The following is a 9,096-nucleotide window of genomic DNA, read 5'->3' on the forward strand; positions in this document are numbered from 1 at the left end:
TGTGCCAACCAATACACTCCCCTTTTTGCTTAAGTTAGTTAAACTGGGTTTCTTATCACTTGAAACCACAAAAATCACAATTGATGCATCCAATACCTATCAATGAGCTCTGGCACAGAGTAGGCGCTCAATAACTATTTAAATAAATATACTAAGTATAGAAAACCACTCTGAAATTTTGAAAAGCACTTTCTTTATACATTACTGTTCTGTTTTGATGGAAAGGGATCAAGTTCTTGTCAGTTTATAAGTGTATCAAAGATGACACAACGCAAGTCCCATCCTGTTAAAAATATTTTTTCCTTACCTGCCCACATTATTCCTTTTTGCATACAGTTCTTCTGTTTTCTTTTTTTTTTTTTTTTTTTTAAGAAGTTGAAACCTTTTATTTATTTATTTTCAACGTTTATTTATTTTTGGGACAGAGAGAGACAGAGCATGAACGGGGGACGGGCAGAGAGAGAGGGAGACAGAATCGGAAACAGGCTCCAGGCTCTGAGCCATCAGCCCAGAGCCCGACGCGGGGCTCAAACTCACGGGCCGCGAGATCGTGACCTGGCTGAAGTCGGACGCTTAACCGACTGCGCCACCCAGGTGCCCCAGTTCTTCTGTTTTCTAAAGATGATTTTTGTGTCTTACATTGTATTTTACATTATACTTTAAACTGAACATTACACATTAGACTTAAACTCAGGTCTTAAGATCCTATGGATTTGGAACAAACACACCTAATACTTTCGGTGTTTCACATAAAACACTTCTGTATCTTATCTCCTTAGGAGATGGAGAACACAAAGGTCACAGACATTCCATAACAATAACTCTAAATGAATTTAGAAGTCATAGAGATTAACCCTCATGCTTTTCCTCTAGAACTACTACTACTTTTTAAATTCTGACTTTATAGATTTCTGAAGAAACCATTTTTCACTGGCTCTCTCAGACCATCCCCATCCTCCCTCACATCCACTAACCTATATACCACAGAAGCATATAGAATAATTTTATAATTAGTGCCTTATTAGGGAAAAAAAAGAGTTCTTTTAGTTATCAATGCCTTACTGGTAAAAATTACCAGTTCCCCAAAAGTTACAACAGATGCCTGCCAGGATACATCAAGTTTGCTATTGAGAAAAGGCACGTGGGAGGATGAGGACATACTGAGGATAGTAAATACATGTTGGCTTTTAGTTATTAAACTGAAACTTTGCTGCATCTAAAGCCACATCACCTATACCACATTCACAATCGACCAGTAATTGAATACCTACAACAGTGAGGAACAATACTTCCCAAACTCTTCATTTATGATAACTGCACCTCTGTAATCAACCAACACCATTAAGTAAAGGTGCACATTCTTTCTGGAAAAGGTGGCTTTAAAACATCTACATTCCAGAAGGAGAAAAAAATACATACACAGGCTGCCTTAACATAACAGGTTGTCCAGAAGGCAAATAGGCAGGGAAAAGAACCAATATGGTATAAGATCAAAATGGGGATGGGGAGTGGGAAATTACCTAATATTTTGCAGGTGGATTCTGGCTTCCAACCATAGCATCCACATTAAGCTGGGATGAGTGAGAATGAAAGTAGCTGAAGATAGAATACATAGCCTCCCTTACGAATTCATTGGTGTGTGCCAATACTTCCTGTTTCTTTAGTGGTTTATCCTACAAAAAATTTCTTTGTCAAAGGAAGCTGACAGCGAGAGTGCAGCATTTGTAAGGCCTCATTTTTCCAATATTGCTACCTTTTCAGTCCCTAGATTAGTCACCTTATCTTAGTCAAATTCTCCATTCATGCACAAATTCTAAATATAGACAACTGCCACCACCACCAGACCACCACCAAGCCTATTAAATGAATTAGTGTCTCAAATTGCTTTCAAGATACAGAACGTAGTATTTTGCCTGTAATTTTTACTCAGATTCACAAAATCTGGCTCCATTTCTGCTGACTCACCTCCCAGTACACACTGCTTGTCTTGTTCTTCAATGTTCCAATAAATGCCTGCTTGGATGCATCAAATTTGCTACTAAGAAAGTACAGAGAAGTGGAAATGTGTGTGAGGTGGGAAGGGTAGCAAGGAGAAGATTCTGAAGATAACTCTAGTAAAGCGTTTTTTCCAATATGTACCCTAAGGCAGACAAAATCTGGGTACTGGCATGCATATGCTTGTGTTTTAAAGATGAAAGCCTCCTACAAGTGCAGCTTTAAGGACTCCCACTCAATCCCTTCTATTCTACTTCCTTATTGTTAACAGATCTAGTAAGCATTCCAACGTGAAAGAGGAGGTAGATTCTGTTTCCTAACCTATGCAACAACCTAAGTAATTGCGATCACATACATTCTTCAAGTTTCAAAAACTGAATTCAAATTTGCCAGAGTACTACAGAGAACTATCTGCAAAAAGAGGAAACATGAATTTTTTCCTTTGTATTCTATTCCTGCTTCTCCCATCTCTGGGACAACATTATCTTCCTCAGTAAAACCATATGCCTAGTAATGGTTTACTTTTTACATTATGTTCAGTTACAAAGCTGAGTAAGCAAGCATACTTTATATTTGGGATCTTTACCTGCTTCTACCATTGTGGAGCTTAATAAAGTGGTGCTCTTTTATTTTTTTTCATGTTTATTTATTTGAGAGAGAGAGACAGAGCACGAGCGGGGTAGGGGCAGAGAGAGAGGGAGACACAGAAACCGAACCCGGCTCCAGGCTCTGAGCTATTAGCACAAAGCCCAACATGGGGCTCAAACCCATGAACCATGAGATCATGACCTGAGCTGAAGTTGGACGCTTAACCGACTGAGCCACCAAGGAGCCCTGATAAAGTGGTGCTCTAAAGAGGCAAACTCTGAACTCCTAGGTCAAAGTGCATTAATCACTTCATCTGCTGTACATTCAGGCCTTTCTGAAGAATGCAGTCATGTCATCCCTTATATAAAGGCCTTTGAAGTTAGAGAGAGGGTATGTCTAACCCATAGTGGGGAGGAGGAATTGGATTCAAGAACCAGCAGACCTCCTAGATCAGGAATTAACAAAAAACAGCCCACAGGCCAGAAATGGCCCACTGCCTGCTTTTGTAACTAAAGTTTTATTGGAACACAACCACGCCCATTCACTGAGGTACTGTCTGTGCTGCTTTTGTGCTACAACTGCAGAGATGAGTAGTTGCAACAGACACTGTATGACCTATAAAGCCTAATATTTACTATCTGGCCCTTTACCAAAAAAAAAAAAAAAAAAAATCCAACTCTTATCCTAAATGAAGACGGAGCCAGTTTTATCAGTAATTTGGAAGAAAATCCTACCTAGATTATGCAAACAGCTGTAAAGTAGAAGTTAGTGCTAGGAATATGATTATTTCAAGAAATTGTACTATAACTTTCTGATACAGGATTACTGCAGTTTATGTCACTGACCTGTATGTACTACTACACTATATAGAATAAGTCTTAAGTATGCCTGATGTAGAAAATGCCAAATGAAAAAGTAAATGTCACAACATAACCTACACTGACAGATTAGTTTTAAACCAGAGCTCAACGCTATGCCTCAAAATCTGAAGCCTGTAAATTGTCACATCTCAGATCTTATCTTTGAACTCGATCTCTTCTCTTTAATTTCTTCAGAGAAACCTTTTTTTCAACAGACATTGAGTGGGTACTTACTCTGTGCCAGACCCTGGGTTCTCCATGGAACAAAATAAAGCTTATATTTGGACCTGGCCATATAATAGAACTTTTTTGGAAAGAGATTATCCTAAAAACTACAAGGAACGCTTGTAATGATTCCCACGGTTGAACCATTTTGCTCCACCACTTTTCCACTACAAGATTCAATAAGTAAACACTGTATTTAGATTCTGCTCTTCCTAGAGTGAGTTACAGAATTTATATCTCTAAGGCAGGGTCTACAATAGATTCAGGGAGTCTGGGTTGGACCAAAAAAAAAAAAAAATCATATCTTCATTTTTACTAACCTCTGGCAAATTCACCACTTCCTTCAGTTATGAACATAAGCCACAACAGTAACAGTAGACTTTGTTACCAATTGAAATCTTAGATATATTTAGACATTATACTTATTACAAATATCTTCAAATATTGTTTAAACATACGATCATTTTAAAGTAATTATGGTTAGGGCCACCTGGGTGGTTCAATTCGTTAAGCGTCTTAGGCTCAGGTCATGATCTTATGGGTTTGTGAGTTTGAGTCCCACATCTGGCTCCGTGCTGACCACGCAGAGTCTACTTGGGATTCTCTGTCTCTCCTTCTCTCTGCCTTTCCCCCACTCATGTTTTCTCTCTCTCAAAATATATAAACTTAAAAAAAATAGTTATTATGGTTATAAGATCCATTGATAGTAAACATTTACTGTTAATAAAAAGCATATATAGCATTGTATCACACATATTAAAAACATTTTGATAACTATATTTCAACATAGTTTCCTTTATAATTATATTTTATTTTTTGCACATAAAAATATTATTCCAAAAGGGAATACACAAGGCTTCACCATACTGCCAAAGGCGTCCATGGCACAAAATGATTTAAGATTTCTACTGTAAAAAAAAAAAAAAAAAAAAAAAAAGACTTCTACTTTAGGGCCAGAAAATAAACAAGGATAATCACATCTAAGGTAATTCCCTTTAGATAAGAAAAGCCACCTAAAAAAAAAAAACAAAAATTACCTGCTTTCTGTTAAGTGCTACACATACCATTTGTTCTCTAGCATACAGCAAAGACCATATGTCACTATTTTTTTTTTTTACCAGCCTTCACTTCACAGCTGGTTTGCAAATAGTTGTGAATGTGATCTAACAGCCAGGGGTTCCCCTAGCTCATTGGCAATCACTCTAGTACAAATATAGAAAGCTTCAAACCAATCTAACTTTTAACAAGAGAGTTATCCAAAAAAGGGATAAAAAGACAAAACAAAAACAAAAAAAAAGCCAGCTATATAGCTATCTACTAATCTTGTTTGCAAATAGTAAAATACAAGCAATGCAATTATTTATGTTAATGAGATAATGCATGTAAACAAACCTAACCCAATGCCAAATATTTGTTAGAGACTCACAGTTCTTTTTTTTTTTCACCCTTCTGGAGTGGAGCTTTGGCACATACTGCAAAATAAGAGTTGTAAAAATGTATAGTCCCTGAATTTACTGACTCAATTGTAGAAGAGGGAGTTCTCTGTTAGTAGAAGCGCCAAAAGATGACTTCAGATCAGAGTTATGCAAATACGTGAGAAGCATAAAATTACAATTATTACTAGATATTTTTGTCATTACTCGTCATTAACAATAGCAAATTATTATTCTTGCTTTCTCTATAAATATTTTATAAACTAATTCTTATCAGCATTTATAACGCAGAAAAATTATTCAGCTCCCTAGGGTAATGATGTCTAACCTAGAGATTAGACAGTTCTATAGGGGAATCATGAATGGGGTCAGGTGGTTTACAAATGCCATGAGATTGTATACAAGATTTGTAAGTGTGCGTATGTTTCAGATTATTAAAGGATTGTTTAAGCAGACGAATAGCAACCTCTGCCATAGTTAGAAAAGCTGAAACAAGAAAAAGCAAACAATTCTTCCCATACTCACAGAGTGAGTCAGTGTTAACATCAGATAAAGTAACCTGGGATTTCTGAATCCAAGGCTCTGACTAGATTATTTTCCCTAAGGGATCACATATCCAACGAGAAGGTCCCCAAGAAAAATAAAACCTCAACTGTTTATTGGAAGAGAAACCATAGGCTAAGAAAAGAATAAAGTTCATTCCTTATCAATCAGGACATAATACTGGTTTTTGAAGGGAATTTGCAAAACAGGCCGGTCAAAAAGAATCCTTTCATTCAACAAACACAAAGGACCCCAGAGGCAGTAGTGCAGTCCCCAAGCCTAAATGTCTTCTCTTCTAAGTCAGTTACCTTGAAGCATATAAAGCTGACCCTTGAACAACACAGAGATGAGGGGCACCGCCCCCCAACACACACATGTTGAGAATCTATATATAACTTCTGACTTCTCCAAAACTTGACTACTAATAGCCTACTGTTGACTGGAAGCCTTACCAATAACATAAACAGTTGATTAACATGTTTTGTATGTTATATGTATTATATACTGTATTCTTACAATAAAGCTAGAGAAAACAAAATTTTATTAAGAAAATCATAAGGAAGAAAAAATACATTGACAGCATTGCATTAATCGAAAAAATATCCACGTGTACGTGGACCCACGCAGCTCAAACCTGTGTTGCTCAGCCAACCATATTTGGTTACAGAAAGAAATTCTTGAGTAGTTCCTTTTAGTTATGTAGAATGTAAGCCAAGTAAACATCTAATGTTTTAGAAAAAGGTGTAACTAGCCATTTTTTAGCTAAACAAAGGCATTATTCACAACTCACTACCACTCAAGAATCTTTCTGAACTCCCTTCCTGTATCACAAAGTGTACATGCATAGGAAGTGGGGGTGACTATTAGGTTATCAGATAAATGCAGTGTCAGATAAAGTAAAATTACCTCAAGTTTCTTCTATTAGATATTTTAAAAAAAAACCACCGGGTGGTACAATCAGTAGCACCTTCTACAAAGGTTTGTAGAGAGGGGGTAGTGAAATTCACTTTAGTTCATTTCATCTGCACCACCAGCCACCCTCACAAACGGGATCAGCAGGAATAAAAACAGCAGCTAAAACGTTACCCACAGCATGGTATCATTTCCAGTATGCCAGTCTTGGCCTCCAGTGCACAAATGACTGAGCTGGACAGCTAAATATATCAAAGCCTCTCTGGTATGGTATTCCAGTCACCACTGTTGACTTTCTAAGCATCATCCTTTCTTCCCCATCATGGTCACCGTCTGTTTACCATTGATTACTGGACCAATACCATTCTCAACTAATATCTTTTTACCAGCAATTCTCGGTACTTACAGAATCACTAAATGTCAAGATTGAAAAGGGCCCTGAAGGCCGTATCTCCCTACTCCCATTTTATTCTTGGCAGAATGTTTTCTGTCTCTGTCTTCAATTCCCTTCCTAAGCCTTGTTCCTACCCTCCTCAAAGCTTCCTCTTTCTCAATGTCTATTTCTAGCAGTTTTTCCTATCACAAACCCCTGTATCCTCACTGCCTCTGTAAATACCACTGTCTCTATTGCAAAATGTGAGTTCTAGTTCTCCCAACTGAGATTGTGAGTTTCAGTCCTCCCTCATAACCGGTCATCTCACTTATATTTGGGAAGCCTTTGCCCGTTAAGTCAATCTGATGGAGCCTATGCCCCAGCCAGAGCCAGTCTTCGCACATCCAAACAGTCTCCTAAACATAGAATCATGGCATTTTAGGCCTGAAAGAAAAGTCAGAAATAATCTGGTCCAACATTTTTAAAACATTTTTACTACATTTCGTACATTTTCAGATATAGGAAATCCATTGGACATCATAATCTCATACATGGATAACTGAAACAAGTTTCATGAAACAATACTTACCCTCACTATGTGAACACACTGAAAATTTCTATTGTATTCCATTTTTTTTTTTAATTCAGGTGCTATCCACTAAATGGACTTCACAACCCAATAATAGGATGGAACCCACAGTCCGGGAAATATTAATCTAGTCCAAACTTCCCATTCACTGATGAAGAAACTGTAGCTCAGTCCTGAGGTTACGTTTCCCAGCCACAAGATGTTTGTCCATAAAATTAAACTCGGGCCTGATTAAGTCCCAGACCAGTGTTCTTTACACTAAACACCTTCTGTGCCCAGTCATGACCACCCAACCACACCCAGTGCCCAGACATAACCCTACAGTACCATGTCCAGTCACTGAGCCCACACTGCTGTCCAAGCCAGCCCCTCAAAGTTACTGCTGGTAGATCCCCCTGCGGCCGTGCCTTCAGTTCCCTTAGATCAGAGTCCCCTCACAGTCACTATCCATCGACCAGAGTCTCCTCCAAGTCATTGCCTCATACTTTCTCAATCGTAGTCCCTTCGCAGCCTCTGCCTCGCGCTCTCCGAGGTCAGAGTCCCTTCGCATTCACTGCCTCTGGGTCGCACGCTCCTCGCAAGCAGCTACATCTCGGTCACAGTCCCCTCGCTGTCACTGCCCCTCTGGGTCACAGTAGCCTCCACAGCCCCTCCTTACACTCCCTTCGCTGTCACTGACCCACTCCTCTTTCAGTCAGTCTCCTCGCGGTCCTAGCCGCACAGTCTGTTCTCTCAAAGACAGCCGCAAGGATCTGCACACACCGGGTCCTCACCTGCAGTGGTGAGGTCACGCTCCCCCCGGCCCCCGTCGCGTCGGATTTCTCCCAGGCGCCGCGTCACGGACAAGGGAAGTTGAGGAGGTTGCGGGGAGACGCCCGGGAAAGGCAGCTGACGGAACAGCGGGCCGGAAGTCCCGCCTACTGCCCGCCCTCTTGTCAATCCGACCGCGACACTTCCCTGAAAACCACGACCCCTGACACAGTAGTTCCGCCTCCACGGAGGCCCTTGGGGTGGAGTGGCTGAGCAGAAAACTCCAGACGCTAGAGACGAAGTGACTAAGGGTCAGGTTCCATGCGGAACTGCAGTTTGCGGTAAAGACGCCTCCTCGCGAGGAGATACGACTGTGAACTGTCGCGCCTGCTCCCTGGCAGTCAGTCAAGATGCGTTAAGCCGGCGGCTTCCCTTTCGCCCCGCTCCGGGCCAGGTTCCTCCGGGGAGGACCTGTGTGCTCGGTCTCCAGCGTCTGGTGCAGGGCAGATGGCCGTGACGCCTTCCACCGGAGACCCCTGGGCGACTGCTACAACACGGCACCACCTTTGCCCTACTCGGTCTTGTAGGGAGAATTCGTGTCCGGCAATCAAGTCCTGTAGTAACCTGTAGCTGGTCCCAAAGCTGGTTTTCCTCCTGTTATTTCTGACCCAGGTTGGCTCACGGAAAAATGATCAGTAGGAATCAACCGAGGGCTAGTTGAGCAGGAGCGGATTCAAGGGAGGCCAACTGGTAGGAAATCACATGTAGGAGGGTATCTGGTGAAGAAAAACGTTTTCCTTTGCTAGAATGAACCCTTGGAGGGGTCCC

At 40.5% G+C, this 9,096-nt stretch overlaps 1 protein-coding gene across 3 annotated transcripts in view; it reads right to left on the reverse strand.

Annotated features, from left to right (window-relative positions):
* The window catches only part of PCYT1A (phosphate cytidylyltransferase 1A, choline), a 60,719-nt gene that overhangs the window by 38,105 nt on the left and 13,518 nt on the right, over positions 1 to 9,096 (reverse strand). Inside the window, exon 1 of one of the 3 annotated variants that reach the window (XM_003991738.6) lies at positions 8,292 to 8,437. The exons of 1 other annotated variant lie outside the window; for it this stretch is intronic. The gene's annotated coding sequence lies outside the window, so the exon portion shown is untranslated. Of the gene's footprint in view, positions 1 to 8,291; positions 8,438 to 9,096 lie in introns of those variants that run through there. One more of the 3 variants, XM_045037088.1, reaches the window with a different exon arrangement.

The sequence above is a fragment of the Felis catus genome, chromosome C2 (genome assembly GCF_018350175.1).
Source record: "Felis catus isolate Fca126 chromosome C2, F.catus_Fca126_mat1.0, whole genome shotgun sequence".
NCBI lineage: Eukaryota > Metazoa > Chordata > Mammalia > Carnivora > Felidae > Felis > Felis catus.